This window comes from Meriones unguiculatus, chromosome 21, assembly GCF_030254825.1.
Source record: "Meriones unguiculatus strain TT.TT164.6M chromosome 21, Bangor_MerUng_6.1, whole genome shotgun sequence".
Taxonomy (NCBI): Eukaryota; Metazoa; Chordata; class Mammalia; order Rodentia; family Muridae; genus Meriones; species Meriones unguiculatus.
In genome coordinates this window covers 5112317-5131370 of record NC_083368.1, presented here as the reverse complement: position 1 = coordinate 5131370, position 19054 = coordinate 5112317, and the positions used below count along the sequence as shown (strand labels likewise).

Genomic DNA, 19054 nt, shown 5'->3' with positions numbered 1-19054 from the left:
GGACCACTGCAACGTTTCACTTCTTCCTTCAACCGAAAAGAAGCTGTTTTCCACTTCTTCGCTCAAGAGCCAAGACATAACTTCTGAAAATCCTTCTTAATCTGAAAAACCTTCAGAAAATATCTACAACCGACACCACCAAAAAAACATATTTAAACTCTGTGGCCTAACGTCTGAGACTTCGGCGTGACCTGGGAGTTTCTTAAAAAAGAAAAAAATAAACAAAGAAGCAACTCAGATCCTGGGTCCTGTTACAGATATCATCTCAACAGGAACCCTGGGTAAACCCTGAGCACTAACTGAAAGACTTTCGTTGAGAGGTTTCGATACCAGCTGGGCTGCTTACTACCCTACTCTCAAGCAAAGTTTCAAAACAACACCCCTTAATAAGTAGCTGTGAGGACTGTACCTGCAAATTTTGCAAACAAATACTTCTCGTAATAGTTCTGGTGGTGTTGTTTAGCACCATCTACAGCGGCTCACTAGACTGCTCACTTTCTATTCAGTGCTGCAGCCTTGGCTCAGAGGGGCTGTGTCCGAAGCCATTCATACCCCTGGCGGGAGTTACGGAGAGGAGAGACCGGAACGCTTTTGAAGTGACGATTCTAAATACGTAAGCTGTTGCCCATTTTACAACATATTAACCGTGTGGTCAGCTAGCGTTCAGAAGAGCATGTGACTGTATAAGGAGCCAGGTATTCCTTCGTACCCAGACCTTGGGTGTAGCGACTTGCTGGAGTAAGGAGCAGACTTCCTGCTGAGAGGCTCTGGGTCCCCAGCCCTCTCCCTTAATCTCCTGCTTAACTTCCCATCTGTCACTGGTCCCCCTGCAGCGGGAGCACAGCTACCCAGTCGTCTGGCCTCCCCCGCGGCGCTAGGCTCCCGGAGCGGGGCCCAGACGGCCGGTTAGGGCGGAGCTGGGCTGGCCGGGAGGGTGCCGCCTGCGGATCTGCCGCTGGGGATCGGCGGCTGGGGCCTGGCCGCGGCGGAGGGGCGCGCCTGCCTGGCGCGGATCAGCCCGCACGTGAACGCCACCTCCAGGCTGGCAAGGGGCCGAGCGGCGGAGCTGCCGGTCTCCGCCCCGCTCCAGCGCCGCCTCAGCCCTTGGCATAGTAATCTCAGTTCCTGATCGCGCAGAGCTGGCTCCTGGCTGCAGCGGACCGCGCGTGTCCCCCCGCCAGCAGCGGTGTGGCCGAGGCAGGGCTGGGAATTTGCGGGCGACTGGAAGCTCAGCACTGCCGTGCAGACAGCGGCCCAGCGGGGAACAGCCCGCCGGAGCAGGTAAGCCACCGCCGGAAAGGAGCCGCCCCCGCGGCCACCTGGCCCAGTGGCCAGCCTTGGGAAAAGGAGCCTGGCAATGTGCTCTGTGCTGGTGAAGGAGGGTTTCGCTCCCACATTTTGTTCGTGGATCCCTTGCCTGTTGCTTACGTCCCCAGCCCATCCGTCTTCCCAGGAGGGGCGGTGGACTCCGCAGGTGATGCATTTCTCTGCAAGGTTATTGCTCTCTTAAGCTCTGACCCAAAGCTAAAAAGCTTTCTGCTTCTGAGCTGGAAACCCTAATCAGTAGGATATGCACACGGCGAATATGCGAATGGGGGGCGTGTGTGTGTGTGTGTGTGTGTGTGTGTGTGTGTGTGATTTTTGTTATTTTGCTGTGATTATTTCCTGTAAGGTCAAAAACCCACCCATATGCAATATGCACTCGTTTACATGCATGTATGCATGTGTATGCATTTGTTAATACATCTGCATAAATATTTCTTCCTGAGGTAGGGAGAGAAGAGAAAGGTCCGGCTGAGGCTGATAAAGGGAAGTCATTGTTGAGCTGTTCAGTGTCTAGAGGTGAACTTTGGAACCACATTAAATCAAGGCAGAGACTAGAGGTGATAAACCCTTCTCCGGGTAGATTATAGCAAAGGTCTGAGACGTTCTTCCAGTACTCAGCAAATCGTCTTGCTTCCTAGTCAAACGGAAGAGATGTAGGCAACATTTTAGACAGTGGACAAAAGAAGAGGAGAGAGGGAAGATTTGGGCACTGGAAAGTAAATTGGGGTGGAGGGAAAGCAGGAAAGACACATGAGGCTTCAAGGGCTTTTGAAGGGATGTTAAAGGAGATCACTGGTTGCATGTACGCAGTTCAAGGTTAGGATGATGTGAGAGTAGCTGAGTAGGTGGGAGAAGGCAAGAACCTGGGGGCAGGGGGGCTTAAGAAGGGAGCTTCAGCTAGCCACCCAGATTGCAACCACCTTTTCTGAAGGTGTTTGCTCCCTTCCGTTTTCACAACGCATTTGTTCACGATCCATAGGTCCATGCCTTCATTTTATTTATTTTTTTTCATGGAATCTGGGTCACAACAGGACTGGAAGAAACTGAAGTGTTTACAACACCAGAAAGATTTGCAGAGAAGGAGTGGTTAAGGCTTAGCTTCATGAAATATTTACACAGCTCTTGCGTGGGCTTTTGTTTGCTCTTGTTGGTGCTTCTGCATATTTTACCTTGATAATGCTTTAAGCATACTTCTCCCGAATGAGCCTATTTTCCAGTTATAAACTATCCTAGCCTTTCCATTGTGTTCACCATTGCCTACCCTGAGTAACAGTTGTGGGACTAAAGATATATGAGTCACCGTACAAAGGAGAAAATCTTTGCTATTGCTCTCTGCAAATGGCCAGAGTTTGTGCAGAGAATGTTTTTTTGACAAAGAGTCACTAAGAAGTGTTTGGTTTTTTAAATGTGTGGGTTTTTTAAGAGGCACTAAGAATGCGTTTGGTGTGTATGTGTTTAGTAGGGGACTACGTTAATCTAAAACAGAAAAACAACGTAGTGATCACCGCTGCGGTCACCAGTCTAGATGTTCAGGCACTGAAGGGAGTTTCCAAGACAGCCCGGGAACTCCGGGAAACGCATGGAGCCAGCTGTGGTGAGGTGAAGCATCACCTAATCATCAAGTACTGTTGTGAACATGGCACAGTACAGCATAGTACCCTCCCAGCGTGGAGGGTTCAAGTACTGGCTAAAGCAGGCCAACCTCAGTTGGTGAGGAAGTGGGCTGCCAGCAGGATGTACTAAAAGTTTAGTGTTTACATTGCCTCAAAGGACTTTCTCAGGATAATTTTTTGTTCCTGCAAAATTTTTTGATTATGCCTGAAATATACCCATAAAGATTCATTTAAGGTGCCAGGGTAGGTTGGTAACCATAGGGAACCTCCCCCTTCTCTGAGGAGAAGGAGGAAGAGAAAGGGGGTAGGGAAGTTGTTTGAAGCAGGATGGCTGGATTGAGAGGAGAGAGGCTGCAATCAGGATGTAAAGTGAATGAATGAATGAATGAATAATAAGTAAATAAATAAATAAATAAGATTCAGCTATCCTTCACTGTTAGAGCTTTGTCACAAAATCTACAACTTACAGGGAAGCCATCATGGGATCACAAAAAGGTAAACTACTGGCTTCACACAGGAAGGACACAATTTTCATCACAGCTTGTGCTAGGGTTCTCCATGGCTTGGCTTCTGTCTTTTATGTGCTCCTCCATTCAGCCAGCCAGTCACTTGCTCACTCATGCAGTCAACATGTATTTCCTTGAACAAGGCATGGCCCTCGAATGTGAAATACAAGAATAAATAAGGCACAGCCTGAGTTTACAACACTAGATGAAGAGACAGGTAGAGGCAGGTGAGGTGCTGTGGGAAGGAGCTTCAGAGGACAGGTTGAGGAGGACACAAAGCACATTTCCCAGGAACCAGAACAATGAGAGCTGCTACCCCGGTTAAGACTGAGCAGGAAGGGCCTTAAGTAAGCAGAGGCCCAGGAAGGCAATTCTGTGAGTACATAAAAGTAAAGATAGGGAGAGAGAATGAAGCAGACTCTATCCCCAAGCTCAGTCCAGAAGAGCTTCTACCTCAGCCTCAGGAAGCCCTTCTATTTAGAGACAATGAATCCATTCATATTGAGCTGTTCTCAATATGCTTACCCACATCATATCCTCCAAAGAGCTACAGAGGAGAGGTAGCTTCCTTTTTATTTGTCTTTCCAAGGAGAAAAGGGTCTCTGAGTAAGTCATGACTTTCTGTAGCTCAGCTGCTTCAAGGACCCCAGTGTTATCGACAGTTTGAATGTTGTGAAAGTTCATGATGGAGGAGAGATTGAGTTTATAGAAATGAGTTTTAGAAATATAGAAGAGCTTTTGCTTGTTCAGTTTAATTTTTCATTTGTATTTGCTTACTTCTTTACTTTTTTGTTTTGAGACATAGTCCTGCTCTGCCACACAGGATGCCCTTCACCTCACAATCCCCCTGCCTCAGGCTCTCAAGTTGGGTTAATATAGGCGTGTACTACCACACCCAGCTAATAATCTTATTTTTATGATAATAGAACTCAGGGATGAAGGTTAGATACTAGTGATTAGACAAAGCATATAAATATCCCCAATGACTCCAAAAGGCAAACGCCATCAACAAATAACAGTTAACTCTAGGAAATGGACCAAAGAGCACCCAGAAGACACATAGAAGTTTTAGATAATTTTTAAGTGAGAGAACTAGTTATATCAACCCTACAGTGATCAGTAAGTGACCTTCTAGACTTGGAATTTTCAAACACCAGATAGTAAAGACCATAGAATCAGTTTAGTAATGCAATCAGCATTTTTTATCGTTGTCTATACCAGGGAGTAAAACAACATATAAGAGTAGATGCTGCCCGTGGGACTTTTAAATGGTTTGCTTGCTAGGCCACACAGGAGGACACTGCAGCCAGTCCTGAAGAGACCTAATAAGCTAGGGTCAGATGGAAGGGGAGGAACACCCTCCCATCAGTGGACTTAGAGAGGGGCAGGGAGGAGATGAGGGAGGGAGGGTGGGATTGGGAGGGAATGAAGGAGGAGGCTACTGCGGGGATACAAGGTTAATAAACTGTAACTAATATAAAAAAAGTAAAAAATTAATTAAAAAATGGTATGCTTGCATGTAGGTACGTCATGAACCATGATGTAAAGGTGTATCTCCTGCTGCCCATGTCCTGAGCAGGCTGAGTGCTACTGCTTTAACTGATAGAGAGGCTTCCAGTTTGCAAGCTGCAGCAGTTGAACTAAGGTACCCATGCAGGCCCTCATGCACTGTCCTGAGCAGCAGAACTGCTTCACTGAAAAGGCAACACCTAGAATTGACCAAACGTGTCAACAGAAATTCAGAGGGCATGGCCCTCATTGTGGATTGACCTGAGAAGCTTGAGCAAGGAAATGGAGCTTGAGTTAGTTTGTGAATGGTGGTTGGATTGAATGGATAGCAAGAAAAGGGTGGTAGGTAGACATGAAGAAAATAGACATTTACTACAGAGAAACCATCAACACATGAATCATCCCCAGTTGCCCAGTTCTCATCCCCTACTCTCCACCCGCGTGCTGCCCTGCCTGGCAACAGCAACACTCACTAATGTAGCAAAACTCTGGAATGCTGCACACTGCTATTAATGACAGCCGTTATGTGGTACCCAAGATCTTTAAACTTGTTCTTCCTACAGGTCGTAGGTTTTCTGCAGTATATCATTTACCCTAGAGCTTCCCATTCCTCCTAGACTTCTTACAACTGCTATTGTATTCTCTATTTCTGCATATGTAGCATTTTATGTTGTTAATTATTTTATGTCTAAAATTTATTCTCTTAATACTTTAAGAAAAATCTACCTAGAATGGCCACAACAGCATGAATCTGTTGGACCTGTATTCAGTTGAATATGGTAACTGAACTACTGACTATTGACAAGATGTACCAGAGTGTAACATGACTCATTTCTCAGAACACAGCTATAATCACTAAAACAGAGGGACAGGGGTTAGTCAGGTGATTGTCACAAGACAAAAAGCAAGTACCCATTGTGAGCAGAATCGCAGAAGCAAAGTACAAGGCATATTTTCTTTCCATTGATTGATTTGTGTTTTGACTGTCATCTTACCATAATGTTGAAATATGTTTTTGTGAACTTGGGTTGGCAAGATGGCTCAGGGGATAAAGGGCCTTGTGAGTGAGCTTAATGACCAGAATTCTATTACTACATGCTAGAAGGAGACAACCTCCAGGCACTGTACCTTACCTCACCCCATACTCATTCAGTCAACCATCAATCAACCAATTAATCAATAAAGTGCAATAAAAAATAAAATTAAAAAAAAAAGGCAGCTAGCACCTGCATGTTCTGCCTAATGGTATTGTGGAGAGGAAAAGTCGGAGCAGAAAGGTTTTGTGCCTCTGAAAACTCTTTTTCTCCAAGTTCTTGCTGTCTCGGCTCTGGAATAAAATTGTATTGTGGTATTGACCCTTTCTGAATGAAGCTATCTATGCCTTTATTCAGAACAGTGGCACCAACTCAGCAGCACAAGTTCATTGATTTGGAGTCAAATACGAGGATTTATGTGTTTTTCTGCTTCACCTGGACTCCACACTCATCCTCTTTTCCTGTAGTAGTTTAGATTAGTAGTGATGGGATGAATTTGAATTCAGGTCAGGTTTAGGATAATAATATTGGAAGCTGCATTTGAAAGAAAGTGCATTCTTGAAGTCCATGGGAAAATGTATATATAATCTTACAGTTTAAATGACTTAGTGTACTGAATGCCGGTGAGAAAATCACTCAGAACTTTTTTTTTTTTTATTAACCATGAATTTTTATTGTAATGATAATAAGATGACAAGAAAAAAATGTAGAGGGCATTGTCAAAAGTGCTTTTCATGTATTATTTCTTTTCTTTTTTTTTTTTTTTTTCAATGCAGTTTATTCAGGAACATTGAACAATCCTCGGACCCCGGGGAAAGCCAGCCCACAGCTTAAATAGCCTCTGGGTAGCCAACCCAGGCGTGCCACGGGGGCAATGCAGATAGGTCCACATACATGGAAGCAAGCCAGATCCTCGGCCTTAGCCAAATGTGGAGTTGTTCGTGACAGAGAGCACTCACCATCGGGAAGGTGGAAGGCGGAAACCAGCTCCATCTTTAAGGCATAGCATTCCGCAGCTCTCTACAGTTCCCCCTTTTTGTTTTAGACGCATCAGGCAAGAGTAGAGGTCTGATCTCTGATATTAGAAATAAATTGGGACTTTGTACAGATGTTCATTTAGGTGTCATCCACCCAAAGAGCATCAGACCCGTCCAATACCTTTTTCTCAGAGGCGGGACCTGGGGCATCAACCCGCATGCAACCAGACATGCTCTTCTCTGGGTCCAAAGCGGCTGACCCTGAGTGCAGTGCTTAGCCTCGCATCCTGCTGGGCATGTGTTGGAATTAGCAACATAGTGACAGTACTCCAGTAGTCGAGCTTGAAATTCTCTTAATCTGAAGCCAGCCATAACTTAGGCCCAGCTCACTGACTGCGGGCAGTAACGACAGACCCATGGCCAGAGGGCTAAATAAAATAACCTTACTGTTCCTAATCTCAAATTCAGAGATGGAACTTAGAAATCGGAATTGTCTTTCTTTCTTTCTTTCTTTCTTTCTTTCTTTCTTTCTTTCTTTCTTTCTTTCTTTCTTTCTTTCTTTCTATCTTTCTTTCTTTCTTTCTTTCTTTCTCTTTCTTTACGTTTTAGAGGTTCCCAAAGATTTTTAAAGCCAGATTTTATAAAGTCAGTAGCTTATCTTCAATCATGTTATAGCCTAGGCACAGGACAGGGATAGTAGTGGGGGTTTGGGCAGTACTGTTAGAGTCTCCTCCTTAGAGGCAGGAGAAGAGCCTAATTATGTAGCCTTTCCTCCAAAATTGGTGGTAAGTAAAGTATGCCTTTCTTATCACAAGCTAAAATGAAAGATGGAATGGACATTGAAAAGTATTTCTCTGTTTTATTCAGTATCTCTCTCGTATGGAGCCACAATTCGGAACGAAAATCTGAAAGCAATGCCAAATTTTGCAGCATCGAGAATTTGTATACTGTACCCACTAAGGCCAGTGTATGGGCAGAGCAGGGTATAGTTCAGACCATCTCTGTCCCTTTGGTCTGAAATTTCAGTAAAACTGTGGAGACTGGCTAGATGATCTTGAGTACATGAGGTTCCATTTAGAATGTTTAATTCCTGGATCGTAAAAGGGATGCATACCACTTTTGCTACTGCTAGGATGTTTGCTGTAGTCAGAATTCCAGCCATGACACTTTCAGAACCAAGAAAATTGTTCTAAAGAAAGCGGAAGACTAAGCCATGGGCATCTCTAGGACCTCCATAGTATTGCTGACTGAATGACAGCTATCATAAATACCATCCTCCTTCAAAACTCACACTTGTATCTAGCAATTTTATGAAAGAAAAAAAAAATTCAGAAAATGTATTTTAAGCATGAATTTCAAACAAACCATGGAAATGGGAGATCTAGTTTGTGAAACATAAAATGATGATGGATTCTTGATTATTTTTCAGGGCTATTAATTATAAATACACTAAATGCTAAGTAACCATATTGTGCCAATGGAAAGTTCATTATAAAAGATGGAACTTTGCTTAAATGTAATCCTTAGGGGAGTACAGTGCTTCTGTGAACTCTGTTTTCTGAGTAATCAGAGAGTGCCTTTGTTTCAGTTCTTGTGGACCATTGATTTCTGAGGTGTAACTGGCCCTGCCTATACACTGCTCTTAGTGAGTACACTATACAAATTCTCCACGTTGCAGAATTTGGCATCATTTCCTGATTTTAATGCTGAATTGTGGCTCTGTAAGAGGGAGATACTGAGTAAAACAGAGATTTTTTGTTGTTCACATTCTGTGTTAGCTTGTGATAAGAGTGTGCTTTCCCATGATAAGCCTTTATAAAATGTCCAAAAATGCAAGTGCTGTTCATTTTGAGTTCTACTTTCTTCAAATTCGGTTTTTGTCCTTGCTGTATGGCATTTAGAAATAAATGCTCATTTCTTCTAAGTCACTTTCTCAGTGCACTCAATCATGGGTTAAAGTTATGCTGTCTCCACAAGCCTTCCTTGATTCTTGAGAACTTTGTATGAAGTAGTTGACTCTTTAGCATGAATGTTTTAACGTTTGATTAGTATATCATTATTTAAGCATACCCTTCAAAAAGCTCTTCTATCGATTACTTATCCTTAAAAAATGAAATTAAAATGAAGTAAATAACTGGATGTTGGCTCTGTTTTCATGTTGAACATTTTCTGAAAGCAGGCAGAAAGGACTGTCAGTAAGGGGGAGGTAGAGGCTGAGCTCTGAGCAGGTGTGGGAAAGAGTTTGCAATCCCTGCCACCTGAGCATGTTTTTGTTTGTTTGTTTTTGTCTTTATTTGATTGTTGATTCTCAGAACAGAGACTCTTCAGAGATCTTCACTGTAGGGGCGTCAGGTTTGGAGACATAGGTACCAGCCTAGAAACTGAAAGCCATCAGTCTGTAAGCCTGTGAAAGCATTGCAGCCTGAAGCTATTGGCTTTTCATTAAGTCAACAATCAAGCCTGAGATCGATTATAAAAACATGAAATGCTGCTCTGTGATGTTTGGGCTGGCACAATACAGTTGCCTGTGCTGTAGCTTTATGACAGTCTCACTCCCCCACCCCCCACTGTCCTTCTGACCTTGAAGTTTCCTGTAAGTCACTTGCACTCAATCCTTCGACTTTATTCTGAAATGCACGTAGAACTCACAGTTACAGGTCTTGGATCTCTGCACAGGGTGTATCGAAGGTACCACAGACTTCTAAAATTCTTTGTCTCAGCAGAGCAGAAAGATAATTATCCCACATACAGCTAACTCCCATAAACTGGTGAGCCTAATAGGTTTCCATCTTCAAAATATGTAGATTATATAAAAGCTTCATGAATGCAAATTGAATTGATCTAGTCTTAGTAACTGGATAGAGAAGGGTTTTTGGTTTTGTTTTTCTTTTTCTTTTTTCTTTTTGTAATTTGGCTGGTCATTTGCTTGATTTTAACTGTCCTAAAATTATAATCATTATCAGTTTTTACTATAATTTATATTTCGTCCTTTGAAAAGAGCTATGGCTATGATTTCATCTCGAATTGCTTTACATAATTTTAAATATATCATGTTTACATACAGCATCATATGTTTATATGCCATATTTGTGTAGCCTTCTGAAAGCCCAGAGCAAGTCCTAGGCTTTCGAGTGGGGCACTTGGGTTAAATATCCAAGAATACCATAGGCGCATGTCCTGGTTCCTGGCTGGGGCTTGAGAGCTAAGATGTGCCCTCTAAGATGACAGCTGTCCGTGCATACAGCCCTTCTCTGAAGCTAAGCACAAACACAGTTGGTACTGTTCAGCAGAACTGGGCTATTGATATAGGTAAAGGTGAGGTGACTTTCATCAGGATTGATGAATTTGTGTTGCACATAAAAGCAAATGCCCCTTTGCTTATTTTGTTTGTTTTTAAGAAAAGATTTCCTGTATCTCAGGCTGGTCTCTAACTGGCTCTATAACTGGAGATGACCATGAACTTTCTGATCTTCCTGCCTTTACATCTAGAATGCTGGAGAAATGCATGCACTACCATGACCAGATTTTCTGTGGTGAAAGGACTCAAATCCAGGGCTTTGTTCTCCTTAGGCATGCTGCTGGCTAAAATGCACCCCTTTCAGACAAAAGGATGCTAATCTCAGACCATTCTTTAAGTAGCAAAAGCTGCCTCAATACCTCTGAAGTCTCTCATCCTTTCTCAACTTTCCTTCCTCCTGAAGACTTTGCAAGCCTCCCCCATACCAGGCCTCCTACCTTACTTCTAAAAACATCCTCTCATCTAATTATTAATCCTAAAAATGTCGTTGGTGCCTTGGCAGCTTCATACCAAGAAGACAGTGCTGAGAATAGGATCATTTGAAGGGAAGAGAGGACACAGTACTACATCCACTCTGAGCTTTCTGGAGAAGGAGCATTTCCTTGTGCCGTAAGAAGTGTGTAACTGTAGGTGCCATGTCTTCTGAGATGTATTGATAACATGTAGGCAATCATGAATGATAAAATTCTTCAGAGATAATTTTTATTTCCTTAGGAAAAGTAATAATAAGTTTAATATTTTTGTGAAGAAACTGATATCTAGATCTCCAAGTGATTTTTTTTGATATTTGAAAGTGCAGGGGTGGCTGATTAAGAGACTGTGCCGGTGGGTTTTGTGACTTCTGAGTGGAGGGCTTACTGGAGTAATAAAGTAAGCCACGATGGGCTAGGGATATGTCAGCCCTTTCTGCTTTATACATTAAAGGAAAGCATTGCTGGATTTATTCTGGGGCTGGCTTTTAAAATGTGGCTGGGGAAGGTACTGATGGGAGGAGGTATAATTTATCAGGTCATTAGTCAAAGCATATTGAGCCTGTGCTATGTGCTAGGGATCCAGAGCTGAAGGAAATAGTCTTAGAGTTTAAATAATCCCCAGACTCCTGGAATACTGCTAGAGGTAACTATGATTCACCAAAGTTACAATTGGCCATTTTCCTGGCCAGGATCTTAGGAATTCCCTTAGCAGCCTGACAACAAGCTTCTTTCCTCTCTCCCTGGATCTTTTCCTTCCCATGGGTACCACTCACTAAGCTTAACTTCTGCTCATCTTCACAGTTGACCACATGCTTGTCTCACCTATGTTCCTTTCTTTCCTGGGAGGTCACACTGAAAACTAGAAACTCTTCTCAATCTAGTCTTAATGATTCAGAAAATAAAACCTCAGAGGTAAGTGTCCTCAACTCCATGCTAAAGTTACACGCCATAACTGCTAAAAGCAAGAAACAGGGCAAAGCGAGAGAGACGAGGCAGACACAGGAAAAGCCTTCCCATTTCTGCTGATGGCTAGCTTTTGCACAGGAAGTCTCTTCTGTGTGAGTTTGTCACAACCTCACTGAAACTTCAAGAAAAAAATAGCTACAAATAACCAAGAGTGACAGTTCTACAGAAATCAATTTATTATTGGGATAATATAATAATATAACATAAATAATGTAACAGACATTAGAGAAAGCTCATTATTCTGACAAACCACTGCTGGAATAGAGGGTGAGACTCCAGTAAGTGTTAAGTATGTTCAGAGGCCATTGGTTTGGGTAGTTCCTTAGACTTGGTGACAATGTCTACCCTAGAGCCTCATTATTGGAACTCTCACACCAGAATGCTAAAGATGTCCAGCTCTTCAACAGCTGCCCCACACTCTCTTGTGTCTACCTTGTAGCCCCCCCCCCCCACCTGACCCCTTGGTGCTCCTCATCATTCTTCTGTGGGTCTTCTCTCCAGGGCCACAGACTGGTAACTGAAGTGGTAGTACATGCATCTGGTCTCTGGTGTTTTCCCAGGGTGGTTGACTGTTCTTAATCCAAACTAGAAGGGAGGTTATCACCCAAGAGGCAAGAGAGGAGGCTAAAGGGCAGGGTGCCACGTCTGTACTGGAAGAGCAACCAGACCTGCATGGGACGTGTGAGATGGAGTGAAGCAAGAGAGGAAGCTGAGGCAAACATGCAGGCAATTTGCAGTGTTGGCTCCAGGCAACAGAAGAACCCTCATGTGTTTCATTTTAGCCATCTACTCATTATAACACAGGTGAGATACAGAACACAGCTCATACAACTCTCAAAATGTTTCTTCGGATTCCCTGCCAGTGGCACTCCGCTGAGCCCATTTCTCACAAAAGCTAGAATTAAAAATTTGAAATTTTAAAAGAAAGTGGGGAACATGTTCCACAAACTATATTGGAGGGAGCTCTTTACATTTGGGGTCACCCAGCCTCAAAATTAGGTGTTTCCCAATGCCTTGCTACACTGTCCCGCAGAAATTATCAGCAGGAAGAATTAAGCAGGATTTTATGAACTGCCTTTTTCCAACTTGGATTTCATCTCCTATTACTTTGAAAAGAAATATGAGAATTTCTGCAGTTGTCATAAGGCATATTTTTTAGTAAGTGCGTGGGTTCAAGGAAAAGCTTTTTAAGTCCATAAATCATTGTATAGGCAATAAACCCTGCAAACATGGCTTTATCAGAATATCCAGGTAACACGTATGTTTGGCAAACAGCGTTTCTTTGTTTCTCAAAAGCAAAAAAAAAGTGCATTTCCTAAGTCACATGCACAGGCAGTGCACACGTGTGCGCAAACACGTGAACACTCACATGCACAGCAAGAAAAAGCCAGGCCTGTGTCTTTGTTGAACTTGCTGTGGACTTTGGACTTAGAAACTATTTATAGAACTGGTGTTTCCGAGGTTGATGTTTCAATCATAGATGAATGTTAAGCAATCCCCTATGAGAGCTTCTAGCTTAGTGTTCCATGCGAAACTGAAAACAGAAAATATCATATGCAGAGGAGGCTGGAGACAGGTTTAAACTCCAATGCCAGGCAAACGCTCAGGTCTGCATTCTCGCCCCGTGAGGCACTCATTGTCATCACACAGGGCCTCACACATGCAGTCCGCTGCTTCACCAGGCCCAAGCCATGATTCTGATGTGGTAGTGAAGCCGAAATGTACTGAGCTCTGTCAGCATGAAGATGAAAATTAACCAGTCTTAAACACCATTGATATTTTCTAGTAAATAAGAAACTGAAGGAATTCTCTTCGAGGTTGGTCTTGCCCTGCCCCCTGCTAGTTGTTCATGACCTTTGCCATGTCAAAACCCTCTCTGTTGCAGGAAGGGGTGGCAGGGACTGCTGCTTTCTGCTGGAGACTTCCAGAGTGGTCTTGACATAAGCTTGGTTGGCCCAGGTTTACTTGTTAGTTTAACAGTTATGGAAGTATGAGTATGTCTTTTAAAAATATGTGACTGGTAGGCCAAAGCTGTGATATCACAGGTAATATTCCTCATGGAGAGGCTAATCTATTTAAAGACATTTGCAGCTAAAGTCTACTTAATAAAAATATTCACTAAAATTAAGTTAAATAAGTAGCATTTAATCGAAGATCAATATAAATTGGACAGATTTGTGTACATGGCGCAGGAAGCCATGCTTTGGGCCTCAGAACCTGGTGTGCATTCTGTCTGTACTGTGAATGTCAGCCTGTTCCTACTTCCCCAGTCCTCTGTGGCGTTTTCTTTAGCCTTGCTCCAGGTTCCTGAAGTTATGGTGACCTTGACATTTTTTCAATACACATCCTTCTTACTTATACCTTCCTGCTCACCAGAAACTTTACTTTTCTTCATTTATAGGTACATTTATAAGGAAATGCCTCATGAAGCTTTTTTTTTTTCCTGCAGGGCAGTGATTCTCAACCTGTGGGTCACAACCCCTTTGGGGTTGTCTAACAACTAAGACCATGGAAAAACAGATATTTACATTATGATTCCTAACAGTAGCGAAAATACGGTTATTAAGTAGCAATAAAAATAATTTCAATAAAAATAATTTTATGGTGAGGGTTACCACAACATAAGGGACCATTTTAAAGGGTCACAGCGTTAGGAAGGCTGAGAGCCACTGCTCCAGGGAGTGTGGACACATAGGAAAGCTGCAGGACTCCGTGCAGCTGTCAGCAGCATTCTGAGTGTGAATGTCTGCCATTCATGCTGAAGACAAAGCTCTTGAAAAGCCTGGACCTCTGCCATAATCTTTTCTTTGTCCTTTCTGGACGCTTAGAGGTGTTCAGTAGGAAGTTCCTCCCTTGATAACGCACGCGGTAGGGACTCGTATCACAGACCTCAAGGTGTGTTCTGAAGGACAGTATTATGAACATGGACAAAGGGACTCTATTTTCATAGCTAGACACAGAGACTCTTAAGCCACTTCAGATAACAAAGGCAGAAACTGGTCCTGATTTAGGGGCATAAGGTAATAGGTTTTTGTTCACTTGAGAATGTTTATAAGGCTGAGTCAGATGTGGAAGTTTAGCATATTGGTTTCTTGGACTTTTAAAAATCAGCTGTCTTGAGATGGGAACCATGTTTGAGTGGGATCTAATTGCTTTTTCATGTAAGTGACCCCCAAGTAAATGGTTATGGTGTAACTATTATTAGAGCTGTTTTTCTTTGAGAATTTGCCCCCAGAAAACACTGCCAAATGTTCAAAAGCTCCTGAGCACAGGGGACATACATTTTCGAAAGCTTCTGTGGAGTGTCTCCACCGCGTAGGCTGGCTGGCAATTCCTGTGATTTGAATTGGTGAAGAGGAAATAGCTGTGGTTTCCTGCTGGAGTTTCTGTGCAATAGTGAGAAGAACAGGAGAGGACCCAGGCTGTTGTGGTTGCCTGCTTGCACACTGCTGCTCTTTTTTCTTCTGTGAACAACAGGAAGCCAAAATTCGTACTTTAATGATTTCAACTTATATTCAGAAAGGACGAATTTGTGTACCAATGTAGAAAGTGTAAAATGAAAAGGAGCTCCCCACTTTTAAGGCACAAAAGCCTAAGAAAGAAAGTAAAATATTAAGAAGAATGTAGACAAAGAAATGAAGCAGTCACAGCAGAAGGAATCCACTTTTACTTGACCTACATTGTGACAACCCTGAATAATTGGAGTTGTTTCCAAATGTTATTGTTATATTTTATTGTTAGACTGCAAGTAGCATGCTATGGGAACATATTTTAAAGAAATAACTGGTAAACTCTGGTAGTTTGGGTGTATTGATTGGTGGCTTGGTTGATTATTTTTGAGACAAGGTTTCAACTGTGTAACAAGCTGGCCTTGAACTTACTTTGTAGGCCTGACTATGTAGAACTCAAGGAATTTCTCCTGCCTCAGCCTCCCTGATACTATGGTTATGGGTCCATGCCACCATTCCATGCTATGGATAGTTGTTTTTTGTTTGTTTGTTTGTTTTGTTTTTTGTTTTTAATCTAGTAATTGAACCAAAGTACAAATTATTTTGACAATTTTTCTGTTCTCTTAGCATGAACCAGATTCTCAATTTCTCGGCTGTGTGTGTGTGTGTGTGTGTGTGCATAAGTGTGCAAGTAAGCCTGCATGCAAAGGCCAAAGCAGGACATCCATTGCTTTTGCTTGTTCGTTGAAAGAGATTTTCACTGATCTAGAAGCTCGTGGTTTTGGCTGGACTGCCTGCCAGTGGGATTTCAGGGTGCACCAGATTGCCCTCTGACATTGAGATTACAATAGCTTTGTTTGACTTTTCACATTTTCCATCAGATGCTAGGGATTCAAACTCGTGTCCTCAGGAACATTTTTACTATTAAACCATCTCCTCTGCCCTAGTCTGTTATTTTTGATATGAATAGATGAAAAAGGCATATTCTAAACCCCTGTCACAAAAAGGTAAAAATGAAGTGACATATTTTAATAACTTGATACTATTTCATTTTGCATTGCCATAACTTTTAAAAGACTTATTTTATTTATGTGTTTGTATCTATCTATCTATATAAACCAATATATATTTTATATCTGTTTTGCCTGCACATATATATGTGTACCACATGCATGCCATGCTTGGTAAGGAAAAAACAGGTCATTGGATACCCTGGAACTTGAGTAAAAGGCTGTTGTAGGCCACCATGTGGGTGCTGGGAACTAATCTGGGTCTCCTGCAAGAGCAGCAAGTGCTATTAACTGCAAAACCATCTTCCCTTCCTCTACAACAATTTTTTAATGGGCATGCATAGAAAAATATTTTATAACTCAACACATACTCTGAACTGGAAAGACTTAATGGAAATTTATTTTAGAAGCCAAACAGCTGTAATGATATGAACTCATTCTAAATTTTCCATTCCATGCATCGTGAGAGCCTCAGGTTGCTTTCGCAGTCACTTAGTGCAGCTTTTATCTTTTGTAGGCCCAGGAAATCCATCAGTAAAATATTTCAGTATTTCATTTATAGTATCCAATTTTCTACTTTCTAAAGTAGGCAAATAAAATGTATTATTTAAACAAGAATTCATGGAAAACATTGAAAAATTTAAAACCTATGAAAAAGGGAAGAAGCTACATAGTTTAATTGAACTTATTTTGCCAAAGAGGTAAAATTAGGCAACAGTGTATGGCCCAGTTGTGTTGGTGAATGTGTTCCTCTGCTCTGGTCAGACAGAAACACTCCTGTAACACCGGTCACTAGCCTGTTAAAAACCATGCCCTTTGGTTAGAGAGGCAGAGCGTCATATGTTCAGGAAAACTAAGGCTTGCTTCTTACCAAGAAAGGTTAGAGGAGAGAACAGAAATAACTGAGGAGAGAGGAGAGAGCTGACTGTGTCCTCACTATGGAAGTAGAAACAGGGTGCATCTGAAAGGGTGAAGTTTTCAGTTTGTATGCTTAGGATGTCAAGAGTTAAACAAAAAGTGTCAAAAAAAAAAAAAACCCAAAAACAACAACAACAAAAATTTTAAGGTCTAACAACAAATACGAACATGAATCATTGTGGGCTCTTATGTTGTTAGTGAATTCCTGAGGTCCCAGGACTGTGGCAGCTCTTAGAATTCCATGCAGTTATGAAGATCTATCTATGCTAAATCAGCATTAGGGTGAAATGTGTTTAACTCACTAACTGAGCAACTCTCCTAGCTTAGCAACATAGAGTATGGACGGTACTGGCTGTTCCCTCCCCGGCTTGCACATCTGACTTACCTTTGGCTCCCTGCTCCTGCTCAGGATCTTAGGGCAGTTTAATATTGCATGCCACTACCCTGGATAAAGACCAGAATCCAAATTTGAAATACAGTTTCCATTTAATGGGTATTGAACATTGGCAAAGAAAAAAAAATAGAAAAACAAAACAATAAACAAACAAAGAAACAAAAAAAAAAAAGAGGCAGTCAATCAAGGCATATGTGCTCTTTTGGTTATGGTGATGGTTACACCTTAAGCATTTGTGAGAATTCATAGGCATGAATGCCCTAAAAAGAGCAAATATAACTGTATGTGAATTGTTTTCATTATTAAAAATCAATAAAATCCAGTTTAGAATTGTGGCCCATATTATAATGCCCTTCTAGTTCTGAAGTCAGAAACATGGGTCATCTGGAGAAAATGCTGACCCTGACCCTGTTAAAATGGACCTCAGATCTGAGCTGACAGTCCTGTCGCCTGAGATAATGCCACGTTCCCACTCTGCTAAGAATCACGTGCAGTGTATCCTCTGGTGTCTATGATTCGGGCATGCCTGGTCTCCACACTCACATTTAGACTGGAGCAGGGTGCCTTTCCATCTTGCTGACTCATGAAAAGTGCTATGCTTAGTGTCATAAAGGCTAACTGTTGAGCCACTTAGAGTCCTTAAAATGTGGGCCTTCTAACCCAGCAGGAAAGAAACACACACACATATGCCTCAGTAACTATCATCCAATCAGATTATGGGAAATCCTGTAGCCAAGGTTGCCTTCAATTCACTGAGGCTCTATCCTTGAGGCTATGGATCACGAGAGATATCAGGAGAGGAGTATTTCATACACACTGGCATTTTCCCAAAATTTCAGTAATTCTAAGCTCTTTGAAAAATGATTTTTTCCTCCTGCTGTTCTCACCAGTTTTTTCCCCACACATTGCCAATCTCTGTATCCAGTTGATTTATCAGTACTTTGGGCTAGATGGGAAGGAGGAAGACATGGAGGGCCAGCATAGTTGAGGTAAGCAGTACTTGTGACAGAGCCCGAGCTGAGCAGTACAAGCCGGACCCCTGCCATGTTTTAATACTGGCATGATTCTCGTTGGCTGCCGTCCAGGCAGATTACTGGAAGCAATGTTTCAAAGCAGTGTTGGAAACACCATCAACAGCTGCAGCTTTTTCACCATAAGGAGCCACTGAATGGTTTTTGAGCTCAGACTAATGGGACTAGACCTGTTGCAACAGGATTTCATTTGATACAATGATTATGAGACTGACTGTGAGGTACCCAAACCTCAAGCATGACTGGAGATCAGCAGCTGCTGTGCTAGTCTACCTGAAGAGCAGGGGGAAGACCTGGGACAATGTTCTTAATTTGGCTGCTGCGATGCCATGGGCATCTGTGAACTCAGTATGGAAGCTAGAGGGGTGCCCTGGAGGGCTTTGCAGCTGAGAGCTATGCAAAGACGCTGGAGTCTCAGCTGTTGCTGTAGGAGACAAAGTTACACCCGCTTCTGGCAGGGATGAGACAGGAATTGGTGACTTCATGACAGAGGCAGGAGGGTACCAGAATCACCAAACTGACAGAGAAAACATTGGTAATAGAAATGGAG

At 42.4% G+C, this 19054-nt stretch overlaps 1 protein-coding gene across 1 annotated transcript in view; it reads left to right on the top strand.

Annotated features, from left to right (window-relative positions):
- The first annotated feature begins 787 nt into the window (after positions 1-787).
- Positions 788-19054, top strand: part of Gprin3 (GPRIN family member 3) — a 68540-nt gene continuing 50273 nt past the window's right edge. The window contains exon 1 of the mRNA XM_021650236.2: positions 788-1281. The gene's annotated coding sequence lies outside the window, so the exon portion shown is untranslated. The remainder of the gene's footprint in view (positions 1282-19054) is intronic.